At 40.9% G+C, this 25,181-nt stretch overlaps 1 long non-coding RNA gene across 1 annotated transcript in view; it reads left to right on the top strand.

Annotated features, from left to right (window-relative positions):
- The window catches only part of LOC147121885 (uncharacterized), an 89,853-nt gene extending 70,897 nt beyond the window's left edge, over positions 1 to 18,956 (top strand). The window contains exons 4-5 of the long non-coding RNA XR_015077647.1: positions 14,185 to 14,351; positions 17,297 to 18,956. This is a non-coding gene — a long non-coding RNA (uncharacterized LOC147121885). The remainder of the gene's footprint in view (positions 1 to 14,184; positions 14,352 to 17,296) is intronic.
- Positions 18,957 to 25,181: the final 6,225 nt, after the last annotated feature.

Below are 25,181 nucleotides of genomic sequence, written 5' to 3'. Positions count from 1 at the left end.
GAAACCTTAGTACAAAGCCACACTCACCTTCATCCTGCTGTGCCTCTCATCACATCCCCATCATTCTGCCTTCCCTATCCTACCCCTGCACATCCTTACTCACACCAACTTACCTTGCACCTCCACCCATCCCTCTCTCTCTATCTACATTATCACATCCCCATCTCACTAGGCACCCCTCACACTCACCCTCATCCTAGTCCAATCATACCAACTAACAACACACAAGTGTAGCCACTTGGGTGTTTTATCCAACGTTCATGTAAAGTTTCTGTTCATGTGCTGTCAAACATTGAAACCTTTATTTTCAACACTTTCCGTTCTTGGACAGATTTGTGTGCACCTTTGGAAGTGGCTTAGTGCGTTGCAGTGAATGGTGAGCCATAACAGTACCCCCATAATGGTGGTGCATGTGAAAGGAATGGCTTGGATATTGTAGGGTTGCTTTATGGTGTTGGCGTGGGGTGGTGCCAACCTGGCACATCATGTGGCAGCCAGTGTGTACAGCATCAAGTGAAGTAAATCTGGCCATGGTGAGGCCATCCCTGGCCTCCCAGGCAGCAACATGCTCAGGTGCTGATGCCCTGTGTCCTGTGCAGCATCAGGTGATTGCGGAGAAGGTTGATTTTGTTGCTGGTGTGCCTGGTGCTGCTGGTGTTGAGGCTGATTGTGGTCGGATTCAGAGGACTAAGGTGAGACAGTATAAAGGGCACCCATGTTGATGGAATAGATGGCAGGTGAAGTAGAGATGGTGAGAGAGTTCTTCCAATGAGGTAAGAGTGAATGGAGAGTGGAAAGTTGAAAGCCTGCTGAATCTGTGCTAGAAATGGACTGAGAAACAGCTTGTGGCTGAGGAAAGTGAAGATCTATCAGGTGGGAGCTTTTACTGTACAGTTCAAGCTGTCAAGTAATCAGCTGGAACAATGGCCACTGAACTCCCACCTCAGGTTGACAGCCATGGCCCCTAAACAGCGTGGACCCCGTGGCCATGAAGTTAAAGTGAAAAGGTAAGTTAAAAAGCCTGTTAATAATCTGTCAACTAGCTGGTAATGAGTTTAATTGGGTTGCCCGCTGCTGCCTGTCGGGTCTGCTCTGCGCTGACAGACCCGACATTGGTAAAGGCACATTGTGGTGGGTTGACAGCGGGATCCCGACCCACTGTCAAAAAAAAAATCAAATTTCCCGCCCGACCTGCCACCGATCCCGCCCGCTGACCCCCCAAAATTCTTGCCTATGTAATACACATTCCTGTCCAACACCCCACCATATTAATTGTGGTAACATGAAAGAACAACAGAAATTAATTTAAGTTACATTGAAATATTATTCAGCAGCATACTACTTCTCATTAAAGCATCAAGTGAATGTTTTAATGCAATGTATTACAAATCGCTAACACAATTGCCGCTTAAACTAATGTGTGGATTGAAGATGAAATCTATTGTCTTAAGAAACCAAAACATGTTAAGCTTCTGATTTTAAAAAGAGCAAGTGTTTGAAAACGAGACAAAGCAGCCATTCATCACTGGAAACAATAAGACATTGTTTCTTGCTGGAATAAATTGAAAGAAAAGACTTTGGGCTGTTGTGCGAGACAGTTCTTCAGGAGGTATTGTTAACTATGGTGTGTTGAGAGCAAAGTATATTCTAGACATCATTCTGTACAAATAGTTCCATAAAGAACTTGCTTTGTTTGCAATACATCGAATATTTTACTTTATCTTACAATTGTCGATCCTTTCAATAGCAATCTGTGTGTTTGCATTGCAAAAAATATAAGAATAATCTATACAGTGTAATGACCTCCATCCCATTGATATGAATTGATCAATGCAAAAACCAGCATAATGAAAGAATGAGATCATTACTTGACTAATTTTGGAAATAGGATACAGCAAGTAATATGGGAACAAGTTGGGTCTGGTTCCATAAAAGATTTTATATAGATTCTTACCACCATAAAAGGGGTTCTTACATACAACAAACTGAACGGCAATGTCCCTTTCTAATGCTGCTACAGTACCAATAATGGATCCATCACCTCTCCAATTTGTCTAAGCTCTCTAAAGACCATTTTGTAACTGTAAAAGTAAGACATCATTGTACAACAGGCCAACATATAATTCGTAGTAACATTTTAAAAATGTTGTTAAATCAACAACTCCCTCCCAAAACAGTTCACTGTTGCACTCATCTATACTTCAGCCCCATCTGCCTCTGCTATTGGTTGACATAGACATTAAAGATCCCAAGGCACTATTTGACGATCAGGGACTTATGGTAATGTCCTAACATATTCCTCACTCTGACCAAAACATTCACATTCACTAATCATTATTCCCAATGCTGTTTTTACGGATCATGCCATGCACAAAACGCCTTTCCATATTTGCCTACATAACAACCATCCCTGCATTTCAAAGAAATTAATTGTATATGAAGCATTTGAGGTATGACTAGGCACTATATCAATGCAGCTCTTGCTTCTTTTTGTTAGCAGTCAGATGAGGGTAGGCAGCACTTCTTTTGAGAAAACAACAAAACCCAGGTCACCAACATGAGCATTCACCAGAGTTTACAGATGAGCTATTCTCGCTTGCTGAAGTACTTGATTTACTTAAAATCCCCTAATACTGTGACACCGTCCCTTTAAATGCAATTGTGACAGAGAAGAAAGAAAAATCTGTGCTCCTTAGTCACTTTTTTTTAAATCGTGTTGCGGTTTGAAATTTTAAAGGGATGAAAATTCCGATGTACTGCTCCTTGGCATAAACCGGGAAACCGCATTGCGCACTCTTGGCCCACAATATTCTGTCCACTAAAATGACTGGCAGAAAATCACAAGCTAGGAGTGCAATATGGGCTCCTGGCATGCACCACGGAGAATCCCATCAGAATCTTTACCCCTTAGGTTTTAAACTCTCCAAAATCCACTCACAGCAAAATGCCAAAAAAGATCAGTATTACAGTTGGAACAGATGAAAATCTTTTATGAATACTTTTATTTAAAATGGGAATAACTGTACAAAATGCATCAGCTTAGACATTTCATTGCTGCACTGTGTGTATTGTTTAAGTGCATAGACACAACACTTTGTCTCCGATAGACTGAAATTGAATGTATTTTTTAAGAAAGGCTGAGGCAAGCAGCCAACTGGTTATACAACAGAATTTGTAATGATTCTCCTCCTACAGACAGTGGAAATGTTCATCCACTGTACTTGGACCTACAGTAAGCATCCTACAAGAGAAAATGTGAGTCAGTGGTGAGTTGCTCATAGACAAAACCTCCTTCGCACGCATGTGCCTATTTCAAAATCAATCTGAATCACAGGATTAGCGTAAAGTACCTGTGCTTACAACAGATTACACTTAAAACACCCCTTCACCTGGAACCAGTGCTGCATCTAACCTTAAACTACTAATCTACACCGTTCAATGCACCTCTGTACTTCAAATCACTTCTCAGTATATAGTGCACAACCATTGTCTTTCGGATGAGATGTTAAACCATCTGCGCTCAAGTGGAGGTAAAAGATCCCATGGCACTATTTTGAAGAAGAGCAGGGGAGTTCTCCCCGATGTCCTGGACAATATTTATCCCTCAATCAACATCACTAAAAAACAGATTATCTGGTCATTATCACATTGCTGCTTGTGGGACCTTGCTCTGTGCAATATGGCTGCCACATTTCCTATGTTACAACAGTGACTACACTTCAAAAGTACATCATTGGCTGTAAAGCACATCGGGATGATCTAAGATTGTGAAAGGTGCTATATAAATGCAAGCCTTTCTTTCTGTATTCAGCTTTCATAAATGTGCGGCCAGTTGTTTGTTTCTATTCAGATGACTACTGCAGGAAAGTGCATCCCGCCTCAATGATCACATGTCCCTTGGCAGCCAAGCATTCCATGGCTCACAATGAGGTACACGCCATAATTAGTGCCCCGTATTAAGAATAAAAGGTAATCAGGGGCATCCAAAACTAGGGGCCATAAATATAAGATAGTCCCTAATAAATCCAATAAGGAATTTAGGAGAAACTTCTTTACCCAGAGAGTGGTAAGAATGTGGAAATTGCTACCACAGTGGAGTAGTTGAGGCGAATGGCACAGATGCATTTAAGGGGAAGCTGGATAAGTACGAGGGCGAAAAGTATGGAAGGATATGCCGATAGGGTGAGATGAAGTAGGGTGGGATGAGGAGCATAAACACCTGCATAGATCAGTTGGGCCGAATGACATGTTTCTGGGCTGTAATTGCTAAGTAATTCTATGTAATGTCACCACACAATTTGAAAAGCCATGGTACATCAGTCTGACAGCAGGGCTGGCCATTAGAATGAAGGTGGGTGCAAAGGGAAAGCGGCATCAACCCCATCACAAATCATCCATTACTTTTATATTCTAAAGTACGGAAAAGTGCCATACTAATGCATCATCCTGCATAACAGTCAGCAAAGCTGCAACACAAGAGATCCAAAGAGCAAGGACACATAAACAAAAGCTTCGAAGATATTTATCACACCACTTTGGGTCTGTGTATGTGATTTGAAATTGAAGTCACAGAGCTTTAGGTGGTAGTGTAATTATAATTATAGTTGAGACTCGCTCACAAGCAGTACACATTATAGAATGAGGCACTGAATCAACACTTCTCCTGCCACCCAGTAGGTATTAAATAGGTAATTTTAATCTGTTTCTGTTGTGCATTCATGCCAGAGCTTTATCAGATCATTGGGCTAGAAACAGCCTCATTTGTGCATTAGAGCCTAAAGAGGCCTTTCCAGCTTAAGGGAGAGGAACAAGAAAATAATGGGTGCACATACCATTTGAAAACCCGGGTGGGGTGGAAATAAGTAAACTTTACGCTGATACCATACTAACCCTTCTGTAATAGCGCTCCAGATTAAATAAAACGTCACACAGCAAAATGGGAAGAATAGAACCAAACAGTGCACAGTGGCAAAAATACACTTGTGCAGGCCGACAAATGTTTAACACAACACAAAAGGCATTAAATTTAGCTCCTGGGCTTCTGCTAGGGGATGAACATCACAGCCTGGGTCGTTTGGAGGAGGAAGGGGAAGCTGGTGGCGGAAGAATCTCATCAGGCATCAAACACACCTCCCGGTGGGCAGACTAAGGAGCAGCTCTGATTGTGTCCACCTTGACTGCTGTGGGCTGGATCGGCCCACTCTCCCAACCAGAGGAACATAGGGGTGGATCTAAGACTGGCAATCTCAACCCTGATGGAAAGCTTGAATCAGTCCAGATGGCTTTACTTAGAATACAGCACCGTAGATACTAATCAGCCAGTTTTGCTTACGGCTTCTGTATCTTTTATTTTTTGCAGGCTGAGGAAGGAAGAGGGGAAAACAATGCAGTCTTTGATATTATGCAATGACTAGAGCTTTACTCCTGACATCTTCAGAGTAGATTTTAGATTGTAGTGTGGAAAATTGATTACATTATTTCAAAAAGTATTTTTAAATGTTTCAAATTTTCATTGCATCATGAAGAGAACACAGCATGTTATTCCTTTCATGGACTGAATTTCCCACTTGACAATCCAAGCAGTTTCTCTGTTTGAATGTTACATCGAATTTACAGCACAGAAACAGGCCATTCGGCCCAACTGCAGGGGGTGTGGGGTTTACCAGTACTGCTCATTTATTGGAATTGAATTCAGACTGACAGCTGGGATGATAGTGTTCTCTCTCCAATGGCTGTTAAGGGCCCTGGCTGAAATTAGGTTTGGGCAGCTTTAAACCAGCATCCCCCCACCCCCCCACCACCCAATGGGCACGAGTCCGTACTCAAATCACCCTCAGACTTGGCACAGTTGGCAGGAGCTTTGTGCTTTCACTTCCAAGGCCGTAAGGATAATCAGCATGGGGAATGCAAAGAAAGTCCCCTTGCTGTAGTGTCGTGTGGAGCCTTTGGGAGGCTGAGATTTAGACACATTGTCGGGGGTTAGGGGGTGGGGTGGGAGGAAGCCAGCAGGAGATCTGCATTGTAACTAAGCCAGGCTTGACAATACGTCATACCATCATACGATGCTAAAGTAGAAATATCTCTCAGTTTGGTACCTTGCTGCAGTTAACATTTTAAATGCACATACATATACAAATATTTGTAACTCTTATTTCAAACTGAGTGCTGTGCAGTCAGAATGATGTTACAAACCTTCATACAAAAATCAGTGCCCGCAAATGCAATTACAGACTTTTCTACTGCTATTTTTAAGGCCTGCTCTCATCTTGTAGGCTGCAGGGGAATTTATGTTATCAAAGCAGTCTTTTTTTTTCTGATGTCACACATAGGATTACAAGGCAATCATGCACCCAGTGCAAGAGGTGATGGTGGTAGTGTTCTTGTTTTACAGTGAAGAAGATAGTCATCGAGTCTTTTATCCATCCTCTCCCTTCTCCTCCGCACCACCCCCCCCCCCCGCCACCCGCCACCACCAACCACACCCCCCCCCCCCAACCCCCACAGTAAAATTAGATTCCGGGACTTTCCTATGACACCATAAGGGACCAAACTACATCACATAGCCATATAAGATGTTATGAATTGTACTAGTATCCTTTGTGAAGGTTAGGAGAAAAGATACATCAAGAGAATTTCAAAATCAAGAAGGAAGATTTAAATGACATTAAAGATGATCATCATGTTTATAATTTCATTACACAGAACACATCTTCCCCTTATTCTTAGAATATTATTCCGAGAAATGTCCATGAGTTACGACTGTCTTATCAATTGAAACAAACTCAGTGAATAACAAGAAAAGCACTTTAGAAAGATGAACAAATAAACACGAAGGATTCATCATCACCAGGATGAAGTACCAGTATCATGATTTAGATTTGCACTCCTTAATAGTCCTCTTTTGATCCATTAGATAGTAAGCATTATATTCAAAAGAAAACACTGTGATTCACACAAAGTCAGATACTTGCATCATTTAACATTTCAATGGTGCTCAATTAGAAGGTCCAACTGCTGCCTCACTCTTCACTTTGAGTTTGTTCCAGTTTCATCATGCAGCTTGACAGGTTTAATTTCAATACAGATTTCCATGTTCAGGCATTGAGCGTGCTCTGCAACATCTTACAGTAGCAATTAGTCTAATCTCTCAGATCAAAGGAAGCAGACTGCTGGAGAGCGAGAAAGCCCAGGGTGCAATTAATGATGGGCAGTAAATCCACTTCAGAAACTACTCTTCAGTCAGAAACTAATTCTTTGCACTTTGAAGTCATGTTTCTTTGCAAAATTGGTCAGTACACCTCATTTTATACCATTAAAGTGTTTCAGTGCCATTCCCCAAGTATCTGAATTAAATGGGCAATTTCTACCACTTAAAGAATATTGATGAACATTTTCTCCACATCTGCTTGGAGTTGAACAAGTCATTTTAAGGTTGGTTGAGGTACAGGCTTTTGATCAGCATTGCTATTTCAGTAAAAATCTGTCACTTTTAGTCCATCATTTTTTAAAACTTATTTTTGTATGATTATTTTAATTCAAGTGCAGGTGGTGTCATTTCCAAAATGTTCTTGTATTTGGGGGGGGGAGGGTGGGGGGATGATAGAAGTTGGCGGTTGGCTTAAAGCTGTCTCTCATCCCTTTAATGCATTCATTTGTTTCATTTGTTTGAGCAGGGAAACTATACGTAATTTTGTAGGGAACATTAAGAATCAAGTATTAAACCATATTTATCCATTGTACAACCATGTGGCTGTGCTGTCTCGTGCTTAATTCATCCCCTGTAACATTGTTACCACACCATCGCCCCCACTCCCCAATGTATCTTCACCATTGAGTAAAGGTTTGGGTGTAGAAGAATTTTACTGAAGGGCAACTGGTGTATTATTGTAGAGTTGAGTACTCGGCCAGTATGAAGTTATGTGTAGTAAATATGTTGGTAACATCCGGTTACGATTTTCCTGATAAAAACACGAAGCTTGCTGATCTGCAATCCTTAATGTTACTTTACTTTTACCAATAATTCAGAACCAAAATAAAACCCTCTAAGTCAGGGTAGTTTCTGTCTCCGCTAGTTTTTACACTTTCGAAACTACTTTGCCAAGTATGCAAAGTTGCTACAAAAATATCAAAAAGTGCCACCATTTGATAGCATAACCTAGTCACCGTTATTTTTCAAATTCAATACTTAGCTCACTAGTACTTTCCCAGAAACTAGGACACTTCTAGAATGACAGAATCTTACAACACAGAAGGAGGCCATTCGGCCCATCTTGCCTATGCCTCTTTGAAAGAGCTATCCAATTAGTCCCATTCTACTGATCTTTCACCATAGCAATGCAATATTTTTCCTTTTCAAGTATATATCCAATTCCCTTTTGAAAGTTACTATTGAATCTGCTTCCATCACCCTTTCAGGTAGTGTTTTAACTTTTAAGGCACTTTCCTTGCATACAAACGAAAAGTACTAAAAGGAACACAAAATAAAATCAAGTTTTTTTTAAGCAAGGACAGTGTAATATTGTTCCTGTTGTGAATATGAAAAGCCTTTTTTTGTGTGGGTTGTTACTGAGCCCACTAACTCCCCACATGGAAACCAGCTCATCTTAAACCAGCCTTTTATGATTCACCTACACAGCCGGTATATAAAAGCTTTCGACTTCACCGTACCATAATTCAAACATATCTGAAGCCCATTTAAAGTCCCTAGTGTGCTTACTTTACAGCACAGTATGTCAGCAAAGCCTCTTGTTATCACACTAAAGTGTTTAATGCCACCACAGCAGGATCATCGACAACAAGGACGAGCATGTAACGGAGGTTTGTTCAGCTTTCCTTAAAATATATTGCTGCGCCTTTTAATGGATCCCATACACCATTCGGTTAATTGAACTTAGTCGCTAATGTCTGTTTAGCAGCTAACGGATGGATCCCAGTGAGATACGAGTGACTTTTGTTTAAATGTTAACTCATTGGGTATTTAATTAGGTGAAACTGACTTGTAATTACTAAGCATTTTCTATTGGTATCTTTTTCACATTTTTAAAATCCTAATGAAAGCTTTTCCAACATCTAAAGAATTTTGTGTTATGAACTTGCCGAAACTTGATAAGATTGTTGAAGTGACTGAAGTAATGCGATATGTTCTGCAGGAGATGGGTGTGCAGCCCTTTGGGTGGTGACTGTGGTCAAATGTGGAGTCTGAATAGGGAAACCTGTTTAGGGAGAAAAGGACTAGTTAAGGAATATTAAGGATGAGAAGGAAAAAAAGTCAATTTTTCAATTTAGTAATCATGGGCAGTTACTTTATTGGAATTGGCCACATTTAAATTTAGTCGCTGTGTTACAGGATCACAAAACAGGGAGTGAAGCCTTGTGGTGTTTTCTTTAAAAGGTTGGAACACTGGTAGGTGCAGTTCCATACAGATCTCATTTCTCTTTGAAGTAGTTGTATTACCAGCTGCACATTTTCATTTAATAGTTAACCATGAAGGGGTCAAATCAGTCCCTTCTCCCAACTAGTCATTTACAGATTACTTAGCAGACTTATAACAAAACGCAGAGGGCCCCCTGCCATCAGAAAATGGATCCGTCTGAGTCATGAATTGAACCCATGACTTTGAGCTGAATTGTCCCGAGCTTGGCTAAGATGGCAGTAGGACATCTACAATTGACCTCCGCCTCCTGCTGGACATCTGGCGGAGATCGGATCGGGCTGGGCTGCGATGCCTGCCATGGTTCAATAGCTCAACACTCGCTAGATAAGCTGACCCATAAAGAAAGGAAGGCATTGAATCAATACAGCGGCTGGGGCCAAAGCCTCTGGGAGAGGAAGGGGCTGGGGGAAGAAAATTGGGGGGGGGGTGGGTGGATGGCTGGGTGGGGGGAATTAAATGCATGGCATGTACATCAAGACACACAGCAAATGACAAATTAATGTTTTTCAGTTAAGGCCTTGAAATGACAGGCATGTCAGCTGTCACAACATTCACAGAAATGATTGTGTAGGTTTTAATATTCATTCTAGAAGAGATTTTGAAGAAATACACACAGAAAAAAATCCTGTTCCTGAATTCAAGCTGAGCTGAACGAGAGTGTGTCAAATCAACATGAGCTTGGTGAAGATTTTAGTTGTGTCGGGAACATGATCCAATCAGAACTCATTGCATATTGATTTAAGTCTATATTGACCAGAAAACAGATTTTAATTCAATTATCAGAAATGAAAGGATAAAAAAAAGTAACTCGAGATAACCGTCCATGAGGCTAACTGAGTTCACATCTGTATTGCTGGCAAATGATTAGCACATGTCCTTTTGGCTGCACTGTTACAGTAAGTATGCAGCAGCCTGGGAACACTAGATTTTTTCCCTTGTAGTAGCAAAACGTTCCCACCTCAATCAGAGCATTTGCAATGCTATAGTGAAGCAAAGTTGCTTGAATCTGGGTAGAGCGTTTAAAAATAATCACATTGCAATATGGAACATATTAACTCAAACGACCCTCCTGGCTGCTGGACTGTATAATCCTAAAATAGCATAACCACATTAAGAAGTACAAGCCTGGCTTTCTTGAGTGTGGGTGGAATGTGTCTTGTTAATGCAGCTTCAAGCTTCTTTTATGTGGGGTGTTCTCATGGCAATACATCAGTCAAGATGCTCCCAAAGGAACGTGGCATTAAATGAACCCTTTTTGAAAAAAGAATTAAATGTTGGCACTTTCAAAATTAAAAACATTTAACATTAGGCTTGGCCAGGAGCTCCGTAGGAGAGAATTGACTCCCAACGAGAAAGTTCCTGGTGTTGGAGTCACTGACTCATAGATATTTGAATTCTTTGTGCTTCACTGGGTGGGTTTTCCTAGTTCTTAGCCAGACCATGCTGAGGAGTGCGGAGAAGGAAAACAATTGGCAGGACCACCTGCTTCTCAAAGCGGCACATTGTTCCTCATCTTGTTTCCAGAACATTCCAGCTGGCAGTCCTGGAGAGGCCCGTGCTCAAATCTAACTTGTCCTCCCAGCAAAAAGGAGGAAAATGTAAGAAATAAAATGATTTTTTTTTACACATCATTTAACCAGTTGATCTGGAAGGGAAAAAAATGCTAATCCTGTTGTAGTTACTGCAGCTGTGGTTGTGACTCAGAGGATTAACTAAAGAAATGACCTAAGCTCTTAATAATTAAAGAGTAAAAGAGATCATGTTGGTCCGTGCAGGTACACAGATGCAATCAGGGATAGAAATAAAGATGATTTTTCTTTCCCCCTGGGAATAAATCTCATCTTCTGTTCTGTCAGAGCAGCAAATTTGGGTCAGAATATCTGAGCTGTGCCATGCCACACGATCCAGGAGGAGACGCTCTATTTCACACACTCGCCCTCTAGATGGACTAGTTAAGACAGTTACTTCAATTTGGCACAGGTCACTGGCCATTCCCATGACAGATGCCGTTAGCAATTCAAGGCCCCCGTGGATATCAGTGACAAACACAAACTGATCCCAGATTCACTTCTGTCGCTTCTAGTTTGATGTCAGATTTTAAGCAAGGGTGGTTGGGGCAGGGAGGAGGGGCGTTTGTACAGTGCAGGAATTTGCCTGGGTAGTTGCTGAGAGCTAGAAAAGTTCTTTAATTTATGAATGACCCACTTACCGAATCTCATCAGGCAGAGACTCCACTGCTTGGAATAAAAAGGACTGAAAATCATTTTGAGTCATCTTTAGGGTTCATGATTCCTATGTACCAAGAAACAAATAAGTATTAAGATAAAATATTTTTTATTTTTTTGCTTTTTGTAAGAAAAATTATTTTAATTTTGCTTTGGGTGTGTTTCTGTAATATAATAATCCAACCTTTTTTTGTGTCTAACTAATTTCAAATTAAAATACAAAATTGAATAGTTAACATTTGTAGAGAGAATGTCCCACTCCCTCATTTGTTTGTAAACAGGACACAAATACTAACTTAAACAAAAGCAAAATACTGCGGATACTGGAAATCTGAAATAAAAACAGAGAATGCTGGAAATACTCAGCAGGTCAGGCAGCATCTGTGGAGCGACCCTCGTCAGAACTGGAAAAAGCTGGAGATGGAACAGGTTTTTAAGCAAGTGTAGGGGCAGGGAAAGGGGGGAGGGGAGGGATGATGGTGCAAGGCAAATACTAACTTACAGCATGTGGTTGGAGTATAAATCTGATAAGTGTTTTTGCATCATATTTGATCCCGCAAAAAATGAATCCTATTTACTGTAAAAAAAATTTAAACCACACCAAAACATTTAAAGACAGGTTAGTATTTCCCATTTTATAACATATCATTCCACAATTAATCACTTGATGACTGTAGTTATTCATATGGCTAATTATACTGCTGATTTCACAAAGACTATGGTTATAGATTTCTTTGCTTTTCGAACTTTTAACTCAGTCCTTGTATATTCAATCGTCAGAACAAATCTACATAATAGATCAAAATGCAACTTCTGAGCACACTCACTCAAAGACTACCTTATACCCACTTCTTCCATCCATTGACTTCGAGATTCATGTCATACCTCCTAAGAATATATATAATTATTTGTAATTAGTATGATGCAGCATGTTTTCTGAGACTTTGATGCGGTGTGGATTTTCCAATCATCTGGCCTCCAAGCAAACGTCTGAAGGTCAGTTGAGCTGATTCAAACAAGGACTGAAACTTGACCTGCCACAGAAGCCACAGTTGACGGCACTCGCAAGAAATAGAGTTCAGTGGGAGCTGCGGCGGTGAGCTGTGGGAATGAATCATTGACTTTGCTGCAATTGATTCCACTGATCAAAAAAAAAACAAATCATTAGCTGTTTAAATGTGCAACTTTTAACTTCCTCCCAGGCTTGATCTGAAATCTGCTCCATAAGACTAAAAGATAACTAAAACAAGCAAGCTTTTAGCACTTGAGAGCCACAAGAGATCGTTGTTCATCGAGATGTCTTGAAAGAGGTTTTTTTTATGTTTGAAAAAAATTATTTGGAGGAGCACAGTATCTTGATTAACATGATACTGCAATTTTCAATACTATCATTTGGCTGCAAGCAAACTGTCTTTATCCAATAAAAAGGCCTTCATAAGAACATAAGAATTAGGAGCAGGAGTAGGCCATATAGCCCCTCGAGCCTGCTCTGCCATTCAATAAGATCATGGCTGATCTTCGACCTCAACTCCACTTTCCCGCCCGATCCCCATATCCCTTGATTCCCCTAGAGTCCAAAAATCTATCTAATTCAGCCTTGAATATACTCAACGACTCAGCATCCACAGCCCTTTGGGGTAGAGAATTCCAAAGATTCACAACCCTCTGAGTGAAGAAATTCCTCCTCATCTCAGTTTTAAATAGCCGACCCCTTATCCTGAGACTATGCCCTAGTTCTAGACTCTCCAGCCAGGGGAAACAACCTCTCAGCATCTATCCTGTCAATCCCCCTCAGAATCTTATATGTTTCAATGAGATCACCTCTCATTCTTCTAAACTCCAGAGAGTATAGGCCCAATCTACTCAATCTCTCCTCATAGGACAGCCCTCTCATCCCAGGAATCAATCTTCATGGTGGTCACCAGCACCCATTATCACAGCCCACAGTTAACCTGATGTTGCCATAGCTTATCCAACCCAGCATTGGGGTTACCAACTCTTGTTGGAGGTAATCATGGAGGTTTCATCACATAACCTCCTGCCTCCAACCACCAACCCAGACAGCCTTTTATCCCCCTCAACAATATTTTTATAACTAATAAAGGAAATTGTTTAAAAAAAATACATTTTTAATGCCCCCCCCCCCACCTATGATTTTTTTCCTGGGTTGCTGGCAGCAGTGTCCAGGAGATTAGTCTTAAATTGCTGGAAACTCTAGGACAATCCTGGTGTGTTGGTAATCCTGCACAGCATCCATGTTGTAATCTATATATGGATTTCCAAATATGTTAAAAGCAAAATACTGTAGATGCGGGAATTTTGAAACACCAACAAAAAATGCCGGCAAGTCGGCGCCCGCAGAGAGGCGGAGACAAGCACAAGTGCAGACCCTTCTTCAAAACGGATAAAGGTCTCCAAAGACGCTGACTGGGCTGTTGTGGGGTCCAAGGATTTCGGTCTTTTTTTTGGCTTTCAAAATCTGTCTTTTACTGCAAGATTGATCCACTCCGATTTCGTTTCTTTAGCTCCTCAGATTTCTACGGCAACCCTTATTCTCTATCAGGTAGGGTGGACGGCTGTTGGAAGTGGACTTTTTCATGGCCACGATCAGTGCTGCCCCGTGACTGGCCAGCAGGAGGTGCACTTCTGCCGACTGGGAAGCAGACTTTGGCCAAGGGGTGCCTGTTTAAAAGTAAGTAGTTCTATGCATTCGGTACTAGACATTCCTCACAGCTTGGAGGACTTTTGCTGCTCTGGAGCTTGCGCCTACATTAGACATCATGCCACCAATACATACGTACAGGCTTCTATCCAGATTCACGACCATATAATTTCAATATGAGGGCAACTCTACTTATACATTATATATAAAAATAGGATAAACCAATCCTTCTGTTCAGGGAATTGTTTCAAAGATCCGACTTCCACTGTAGCCATTTGCCAAATCTAATAAGAAGCGCTTACAAGTTTAACATGAAAACAGACAATTGAACGCATTCCAAATTGATTGTTCACAATACCTTTCAACAAATACCCACAACTTTAACATCGCTCCCTCCCCCCCCCCCCCCCCCCCATAAATGCTTTCATTCAAACTCTGGCTGGGAAGGGCAATAATTCAACTTTGACAGAGTTACTTACTGCTTTCAACATATCTTTTAAGGACCGCTTGATGTCTGATGGATCTTGAATATGTTTGAATTGATTTGAAAGTCAGCCACTGATGCATTATACCTAAATCTTGCTAGAAAAACAAGAAAGGGAAATTGCATCTTTAAATCATTATCTTGGCAGCTGCACCCTTGCCAGACATGAACCTTTGGGTGCAAGCAGCAATAGCTCTGTTTCTCTCCCACATGGAAAGCAACGTTTAAGCTGTTTATAAGTTATGATTGAACCTGATAGTTACAAAGAGAGTATTCCCTGTGTTTGGTGGATTTAAAGCCCTTGTGTTGGCTGGAAGGAAGCAGACAAATCAAATCCTACTGTGATGACATAACCGCTGAGCACTGACATCTTCTATTATCCACTGAGCATGAACATTAGCTTTGGAACATTGTCAAAGGCAAGTTACTATTGAAAAGAATGTGGTAGGTAATTCCAAGAACGGCTCTTGCCAATGGTGGGTCAACCCAACACCTTTAAAAAGGTCAAAATCCTTTAAAGAAAATCCACCCTTAAAGAAAGCATGCCATATACAAAAGCATGTTGATAGGTGTTGTAAATCAGTTTTGCTTATTTTTCAGCAAGCATTTAGGCATATATTAATTATGTCAACTTGATCAGTTGATAGCACCATCAAGTCAGAAGGTTGTGGGCTGAAGCCCTTCTTCAGAGACCTTGAGCACATAACCTAGGCGGACACTCCAGAGCACTACTGAGGGAGAGTTGCACTGTCAGGGGTGTTGCCTGCCCAATCTGGGTGGGGGGGAGGGGGGAGCATAAAAGATCACGTGGCAAGGAGGTTTCTCTGTATCCTGGCCAACATTCCTCCCTAAATATCACCACTAAAAACAGATCAACTGGTCATTTATCTCATTATTTGTATGAGGGAACTGCTGCCTGGCAGTTGCCTGATCTATTTGCCTACAGAACAACAGTATTTAAGCATCCAAAGTAATTCATAGAGATATGAAGTGCTTTGCGGTAACTTCAATTACATGTTCTTTCCATCTATATTTTTGTTAATGTGGAGTTCATTTTTAAAAGGATAGCTGTCGAGTATTCAGGCAAAGCAAACACCTTCAAGGTTCTAAGTTGGCATATATACTGAGGAACTGCAAGGAGAAATTGATATACCATAAGTGGACTGACCCAACAACAGATGGGTGACAAAACTGGCAGAGTCACTAGTAAGATGACAGTTCACATCCCATGGATCCTCTTGTGCAGCATGTCTACATTTTATTTACATCTCATTTTAAGCACAAAGTGTGCTGATGTGTTGGATTGCAAAAAGGATCCTGGGAATATCATTGAATTCTTGCCTCTCCTACTGCCTTCTGTATTCTATGACATAATCTCCTCAGTGAAACATGTTTCATGGAGTTGGCATCATCACTTGCAGTAAGTGGTTTTCAAAGAACTCCAGAGCCCTGCCTGCCCAACCCTGTTCTATTACTGTTCAGGGAATGCTGTAGATTCTAGTAAGGAAACATAAATCTTATTTCAGTTTTTTTTGTTTTACTTTTCAAATTAAATTGAACATCTTCCTATCTCCAGCAATTCTAAATAAATAACATGAAACAAGCAAACAAATGTTTGCGACTTTGCGGCAACGCTTAACAAAACAGAAATGCTTTTAACGCACTGTGTTATTAAGATGGTGATTTGAGCCTTGAGGTAACCACTATAACATTTCTTGTGTCCGGTCACCCTAACCTTAACGTCCATGTGGTGGAAGCTACAACCCAGCAATTCCTTTATAATTATATACACTGAGCACAAACTAGATGAGTGGAAAATTTAGATCATCCCTTATAACCAAAATGGATGTAAACAATCCACTGCTTCAATGCTATGTTGTGCTTTTCATATACTGCTTCTTTTGGATCTTATGATCTACACACGCATGCACACACTGTACAATGTAAGAGAAGTGCAGTTACAGGACATTTCATTGAACACTAATAGTTCTTTACACAAAGTCACCATACTAGCCAGCTAGCTGCCATCTGTGTCACAAACCCACCGCGGAAGCCATTCTTTTCTCTTTAAACTTCAATCCAATCCCCAGACAGGTAAAGCGATTTTCTTCCGCTGATTTTGCACTTAAAGCCTGTCGGGAGGTTTCTCTGAATTTAGCTGGACTGTTTTAACTGAAAAGACAATGTCCCCTGTGTTTACTTGCTGCATACACAGGGAATTTACAACTATTTAAATAGATGCCAAGTCGTAACGTAAAACCCAGAACCAGAATCGGTCACGCTAACCTACTTTACCATAAACAGGCTGTAATCATGCAAAACAGCATATTCCACATGTGCTGTGGTCACCCTGTATACCATCTAACCGCAGAGAGCCAAGTTGATGAAAACTGCTGTGTTAAATATTCTATATGGATTCTGCCTTTGTATGTACATTTTAAATACATCCTTTCAACGTTTGTATGATTAATCATCTCTTTCCTTTGTGCAGATTCCAGACTTTTATCCACAGGCAATGCAGAGTATTATTCAAAAAGCATGCCATTTGAAAAGGAATTTCTTTGTAAGATGCTTTTCTTGCTGTCACCATTGTACATTTAATTGCCTTTTCTACCAAACTTTCCATTCTCAATGGTTGGATTTTTCTTTGGGGGGGGGGGATGTCTTTCATCAATCATTGCCTCCTCACAGCTGCAAGGACATTGTTAGCACTTTAAAGATTATAATAGCAAGAGATTTTTTGCACTAAAACAGATTTCAAAAATTCCTAAAACAAGTTGTTCAACTGCAGAAGAAATCGACAGCGGTTCTGTGTATTCTCCTGGCTCTGAATCTCACTGTGTTTGCAGATGTTAACTGATTAGGCAGCTTTACGTCAGAAAACTGCAAAGGAGGAACTGCACTCCGCAGACTAAGAATTAATTCGACTCCTTTGTTAAAAGTCTCAGCGATCCGGGATTTTTTCCCATTTTAAATTCCAGTTCATTTAATGGTGGCTTCAGGGAACATTCAACGCTGTCGGTGAGTTTGATACTATTGGAGAAACCATCGACCGTTGATTGTACCTTATAGCCAACCTCCTCCACCTGCCTTTGGGCGAGTTCAGGCCGTGTAGGTTGGTCCGAACCCTATTTGTTATGACAGACGCTAACACGATCATTACAGATAATTTCAGGGAATGTGAAAAACAAGTCCCAGCAAAGGTCACAATCAACATTCATTGCTGTCGGTGGGTTTAACTATGTGGTAAAGCTCGCTGAACAATGAATGCAACTGTGGCCCAGATTTTAGCAGCGGCGCCAATAGAATCGACATTGGACAAGGCAGAACTGCGATCGCCAGTGATCCAAGGATGGGTTTGTGCAAAGAAATTAGCCTTATTTAGACTTTACATTCTGTAATGTGTGGTTAAGACATTAAAATTAACCTGTAAATTACAATGAATCATGTGATGGTCAAAGCCCTGTCTGGAATTGATCGAATATTTTCTGTGTACTGTAGCTTTAACATTGAAACTTGACTTTTTTTTAAAGTGTACTGTTCAGACTTCCTGAAAGCCTTGGTCTGTGCAACTGAGATATTCTGTTCAGTTAAGAAGTGGTGATTGCAAAAGAGTGACAAGGACACAACCAGAAGTATATGCACACCATTGTGAAAATGGCCAACTTAACAGTTTTCCAAATATTTAACCGTTGAAAACATCCTCCATGTTGTGGAACAAATTGGGGACGGCTATTTGCCAGGTGACTGTGTACAAATAGCTGAACCGGCCTAAAGCAAACACAGGTTCATTCAAGGAATTGAACTAAATGAAGTATCTAAGTAGTTGATCACAGTCCTTTCCGATCAGTGCCGTTGACATCAACCTTTCGACCAGCTCCTGCTGGACTTGGTCTCCGGCCCTCGCGGTTGGCGTTGAATTCAGCTGCTGTGTCTGGCTGGCTCCCAGTTTACAAAAGAGTGCAGCCTCTTCTGTTTACCACACCTCCCCAGTAATGTCGCCGATAGTATCGGACGACCATCACCGATGTCCCCAGGAATTCCAGCTCACGCGCCGCATCTTTAACTGAATGTTTTCTTTCACTGAGCTCTATATTTTTATATGATAAAAATGTCACGGGAAATAAACTTTGGATTTGTCTTAAAGAAAACTCTCCAGCCTCCCTTATTCTATCCATGTGCCAGATGGCACTGTCATATATGTCAGCTGATGATAATGAAATGTTTGTGGTAACTTGCAGTAACCTTTTTAAATAGACATACTGATAAAGAAAATGCGCTTTGCTGGTATTTGGAATAGTTTTAGGGTCTGGCTGCCAAAACAAATATTTAAAGTGTCAAACTGTATGACAGCGCATTCAGCTGCGCTTACTCTGGACCATTAGATCTGAGATACAGTCGGGCAATCTTTCTAAATCTGGAATCATATTCTTTTGTTTTTCTTTAATGCGTGATGACTAACTGAAATAAATTCCATAAAATACGGGGTCTACCTTACTTTTCCCGCTCCTTTCCTGAAGATTGTTACTCTTAGTATTGGCTGTAAAACGCATTGTGAAAGGTGCTATATAAATGCAAGTCTTTCTTTGTTCTTTAGTACAGTATGGCCCCTCAGGTGCCTGCAGTCTGATGAAAGTCAAGAGATTATAATTTCACTTTTAGCAGAATAAGTTGTTCCAGTTTGTTGCATAACTTTCCGTGCCATTTACAAAACTGTGAATCAAAAATTATGTCACCTTTATTGCAAGAAATATATAGAACCAGAGGCAGAGGCAGTTAGGTGCAAAATAGAGAGCGACGGAGCAAAGATTTAATCGCTTTCCCTGACTTCATTCACACTTGGGGTTTCTCTACTCATTCTCTATGTGAACTGCTTTTATGATCATCCTTTTTGTAAAGCACGCACTGAAAACGAATGCTAAATTGTACATTAACCGTCAGAGTCTTTCATTTTAATCCATGTTTTGATTTTTTAAAATACTTTGTATCTTCAGTCAGAATGCCTACAAGATTGGAACAATTTATGGAATTCATATCATTTTAGCAACATTAAGAGATTCGATTTTAATGAGGTGTTTCACACTAAGAGTCAGACCTGACTACTGGGTGCAATGTTATTCCGAGTGTGATATGTTTGCTTTCTTTTTTCCTCTCTCTCCCATATCCTGTGTTCTGAAGGTGTTGTCTCACTCAGCTGGTGTACAAGTCAACAACAACAACAACAACAACTTGTATTTTTATAACGCATTTAACGTAGAAAAACGTCCCGGGGCGCTTCACATGAGTGTTAAAAGACAAAAAATTTGACACCGAGCCATATAAGGATAAATTAGGACAGGTGACCAAAAGCTTGATCAAAGAGGTAGGTTTTAAGGAGGGTCTTAAAGGAGGAAAGAGAAGTAGAGAGGCGGAGAGGTTTAGGCAGGGAAATCCTGAGCTTAGGGCCCAGGCAACAGAAGGCATGGCCACCAATGGTTGAGCGATTATAATCAGGGATGCTCAAGAGGGCAGAATTAGAGGAGCACAGATATCTTGGGGGGTTGTGGGGCTGAAGGAGATTACAGAGGTAGGAAGCGGCGAGGCCATGGAAGGATTTGAATACAAGGATGAGAATTTTGAAATCGAGGCACTGCTTAAACTGGAATCAATGTAGGTCAGCGAGCACAGGGGAGAGGGGCGAATGGGACTTGGTGCGAGTTAGGACACAGGCAGCTGAGTTTTGGATGACCTCACATTTACGTAGGGTAGAATGTGGGAGGCCAGCCAGGAGTGCATTGGAATAGTCAAGTCTAGAGGTAACAAAGGCATGAATGAGGGTTCCAGCAGTGGATGAGCTGAGACAGGGGCGGAGATGGGTGATGTTATGGAGGTGGAAATAGGCGGTCTTAGTTATGTTGCAGATATGTGGTCGGAAGCTCATTTCAGGGTTAAATGTGAAACCAAGGTTGTGAACAGTGTGGTTCAGCCTCAGACACATGTTAGGGAGAGGGATGGAGTCAGTGGCTAGGGAACGGAGTTTGTGATGGGGACCGAAAACAATGTCTTCGGTCTTCCCAATATTTAATTGGAGAAAATGCCTGCTCATCCAGAACTGGATGTTAGACAAGCAGTCTGACAATTTAGAGACTGGAGAAGTTGAGAGACGTGGTAGTGAGGTAGAGCTGGGTGTCATCAGCGTACATGTGGAAACTGGCACCGTGTTTTCGGATGATGTCGCCAAGGGGCAAGATGTAGATGAGAAATAGGAGGGGACCAAGGATAGATCCTTGGGGGACTCCAGAGGTAATAATGCGGGAGTGGGAAAAGAAGCTGTTGCAGGTGATTCATGGCTACGATTAGATAGATAAGAATGGAACCAGGCGAGTGTAGTCCCACCAAGCTGTACAATGGTGGAGAGGCGTTGGAGAAGGATGGAGTGGTCAAATGTGTCAAAGGCTGCAGACAACTCAAGAAGGATGAGGAGGATAGTTTACTTTTGTCACAATCACAAAGCATGTCATTTGTGACTTTAATGAGAGCCGTTTCAGTACTGTAGCAAGGGTGGAAACCTGATTGGAGGGATTCAAACATGGAATTGTGGGAAAGATAGGCACAGATTTGGGAGGCGACCACATGTTCTAGGACTTTGGAGAGGAAAGGGAGGTTGGAGATGGGGCAGTAGTTTGCAAGGACGGAGGGGTCAAGGGTAGGTTTTTTGAGGAGGGGGTGATGACGGCAGATTTGAGGGAGAGGGGGGACAGTACCTGAGAAGAGAGAACCGTTAACAATATCAGCTAACATGGGAGACAGAAAAGGAAGTTGGGTGGTCAGCAGTTTGGTGGGAATAGGGTCGAGGGAGCAGGGAGTGGACAATGAGCGTGGAGAGGTCATGAGCGGGAGATCAAAGAGAAACTGGAGAAAGATGTGAGTTCAGGGCTAGGGCAGGAGGGAATCTTAGAGGAAGTTTGGCCCAGTGGGCTAGGGGAAGGGAGGGAAGTGGCAGAGACAGCTAAATGGATGGTCTTAACCTTAGAAACAAATAAGTCCATGAGCTCCTCGCACTTGTTGTTGGAGGTGAGGGTGGAGGAGACAGGGGAGAGGGGTTTAAGAAGATGGTTAGCAGTGGACAATAGGAGCCAGGGTTTATCTTTGCATTCCAGAATGATTCTGGAATAGTGAACAATTTTGGCAGATAAGAGCAGGACCCGATAATGCTTTATGTGGTCCAGCCAGATCTGGTGGTGAATGGCTAAACCAGTTGTCTGCCATATCTGTTCAAGTCTGCATCACTTGGATTTAAGGGAGCAAAGATGAGGGCCGTATGGCCAGACTGAGAGAGAGTAATTGTTTTAATAGGGACTAGGGCATCAAAGGTGGTGGTGAGGGTGTGGTTGAGCAGATAAGTAGCTGCAAAAATGTCATGGTGAATAGAGGGCCAAAGGCTGGACAGTTGGGATTTTATAAGTGCAGTTGTAAGAGAGTTAGGAGAGAGTTTTTTTCCAGGGGCAGACACAGAAGGAAGTAGAGTAGCGCTCACTCTTTAGTATCTCACACAAGTGGCCATTAATAATGCCTTGATAACAACAGAAAATGCTGGAAAAACTCAGCAGGCCAGGCAACATCCGTGGAGAGAAATTAGAGTCAACGTTTTGGGTCAAAACCCTTTATCAAGACTAAAGAGGCACAGGGAATGAAATAGATTAAGAGGCCGGGCTGGGAGAGAACAAAAGAGAAGAGACATAATGCCTTGACTTTAGTTGTCAGTAGCCTATCCAATTCTGGAGAGCCTCGCAGGCCAGCCCAATCCTGCTCTAACCCATGCCTGGACACTTGCATTTCCAGTTGGGGAGTGGGAATGCTGGTCAATTTTCAATTCCCAAACCGAGTGACAGTGTTACCAAGTACAATGTTCCAACCACCGCCCTGGCCGAGGTCCAGTACCTCCGCCCCAGACTGGGGATTGAACTGGAATATTCTTGGCCTTTATGGCTCAAAGGCTATACTTGGGACAAGGGATATAAAATGCATACCATTTAAAATCAAAGTCACAACACAAACTACATTCGCTGGCTTTCGTTTATCTTCTGCAAACATTTGATTGATCAAGAAGATTTATAATCTTTATTTCCTAAAATGAAAATTATTTGCTCATCACATTCTTTTGCAACCTTCATTATGCAATAACATATTTCAATTGTTTTAACAAATCATTTTCAATCAATTATACTTTCTATTTGTTTGAGTGACATGGAATTTTTTTAAATAACCATTGAATAGTTTATATTTCCATTTATTAATATTGAAACTAATATAAAGATTTAACAACTGACAATTAGGAACAATGATAGTGGACTAATCAGCTGTCTTCTCCATTAGTAGAAAAATAATCCAGAACAATAATAATGAAACAAAATTAAACAGCTTTTGGATACTGTAAAGCAAGCAAAGTCTTACACAGGTAAAGTGCCTATTATTACTAAGTTATCGAAAGGCAGCCTGTCCTGTCTTCAGAAGCAGTACTTGGCAAACAAAGTTGGGAGTGGCACAACTGTAGCTGCCACTTGTACAGTATAGTATGTTAAAGCTTGAAGCATTAGCAGAGAGAAGGCTTCATTAAATAAGAATCTCTATTACAATTTTAAAAGTATTTATGTTACTGAAGTAGACCAGTTGTCAAGAGTTCCCAGGTGATTGGATCTATTGGTATGTGCTCTGCTAAAATGTAGTCTGGCAGCCCATCATCACCATGCTCCACTGAAGCACGGCTAGTTTGTGATGTAAAAAATGGCAAAACGTGGAATAGTAACTGTGTGAACCCCATCCCATTTTCCAGTATTACTAAAGTAATTGAAAAGTCAGCATAACGAGATTGCTCTTGATTAAATTCAAATGGAACAGCAAAGTTATTTGTCCTATGAGTGGACACATTTACTTCAAGAGATTTTTTGCAGTGTACTCAAAATTAAGTGTGAGCAAGGCTAAAAAATGTTGGCAAGCTTGCAATATTCAACAGCACAACATACACCGTTTAATTTTAAACAGCAAGTGCAAATCTTACACAAAAAGAAACATTCTGAAAATCGCAATAGCATCTAATGCATCTTTGTCACACTTCAGGCATCACAGTTCAATGTGAAAAAATATCAAGAAATGAAGGCAGTCATTTTATGTTGGATTTTTTATGAATGTGGAGCATGAATGTTACAATCCCTTCCCAATCTGCAAACTTCCTCATCAACAATTTAAATTCTAATTGACTTCAGAATTTACTGAGAAGCAGACTCTGGCTTTAAAGGAACAGGCTAGCTTAAAAGTACCTCCAGATTAGCAGCAGAATAATACATTACTGGTTACATGGTGTGACATTCTTTAGCTACACAAGCAATGCCACAGGAGATCTGCTAGTGCATAATTATAGCTTTTTAATCTTTTAAAAAGTATACTAATGAATTGAATAGGGTGTGTTGTATAGTTTGTTAAATCTCTGAGTGCCAGGTCTAATTACTGCCAGAATTGTTGATTCTTACCCATCATCTAACCATAGTATCATACAGACCTCCTCAGCAGAGACAGATGGCATATGTACAGAATTATTGATGCAAAAAAACCATGCTTTTCTTGCAATTCAGTCCATTTTTTTCACAATACATTTAAAACCACATATTTAGGGACAAAAAAGAGAGAATATGTAACAAAGCCCCACTCCCTTTACTGTGGGAGGTTGTCCGAGAGAGTCTGATGAATGGGCATCACTTTTGGTTTCTGCCAGGTAACTGCTTCAGGTTGTAAGTTGCTGCTTAATAAGAAACACTTCCCTCAGATCAGAGAATCCATCGTGCTCGCATTGTGGATCACAAGCAATTTCATTCTGCCTACTTTACACTGGACACTTTAAGCTTGAAAATGCAGTAAATCATACAAGGCAGCAAAACCAGCTTAATGCAACAGTCACATGTACAGAAAACAGCCATTCTTCAGAACAAAATAAGAACTAAAAGGATTTGTCTTAAGCAAGAGAAGTTTTGATGACACTTTATTGAACTATTTATTCTACTTATTGCTAGTCAGAAATACATATTTTATACAAATAACATATCAGTACAAAGATTAAGAGGCTTGAACATGCCCAGTGGAGAGGTGATTGCACACATCAGGGGTTTTATAGAAGAAACAAGTTATTTTGAAACTGGTCACATAAACCAAATGCTTCAATGAACCAGTGCGTAATTAACAGCTGACACTGTTTACTGTCATTTACATTGCACTATAATATCAAAACAAATATTGCTGTATAGCAAGCCTTGAAATATTTAAATGATAATTCCCAATTAATTGTAATTAGTTCCTGGGATGTGGGCATTGCTAGCAAGGCCAGCATTTATTGCCCATCCCTAAAT

The sequence above is a fragment of the Somniosus microcephalus genome, chromosome 3, assembly GCF_052327205.1.
Source record: "Somniosus microcephalus isolate GS21.2 chromosome 3, FLI_Smic_1.0, whole genome shotgun sequence".
NCBI classification, from domain to species: Eukaryota; Metazoa; Chordata; class Chondrichthyes; order Squaliformes; family Somniosidae; genus Somniosus; species Somniosus microcephalus.
Note: the sequence above shows the minus strand (reverse complement) of the source record. Positions and strands in the feature narration are given on the sequence as shown.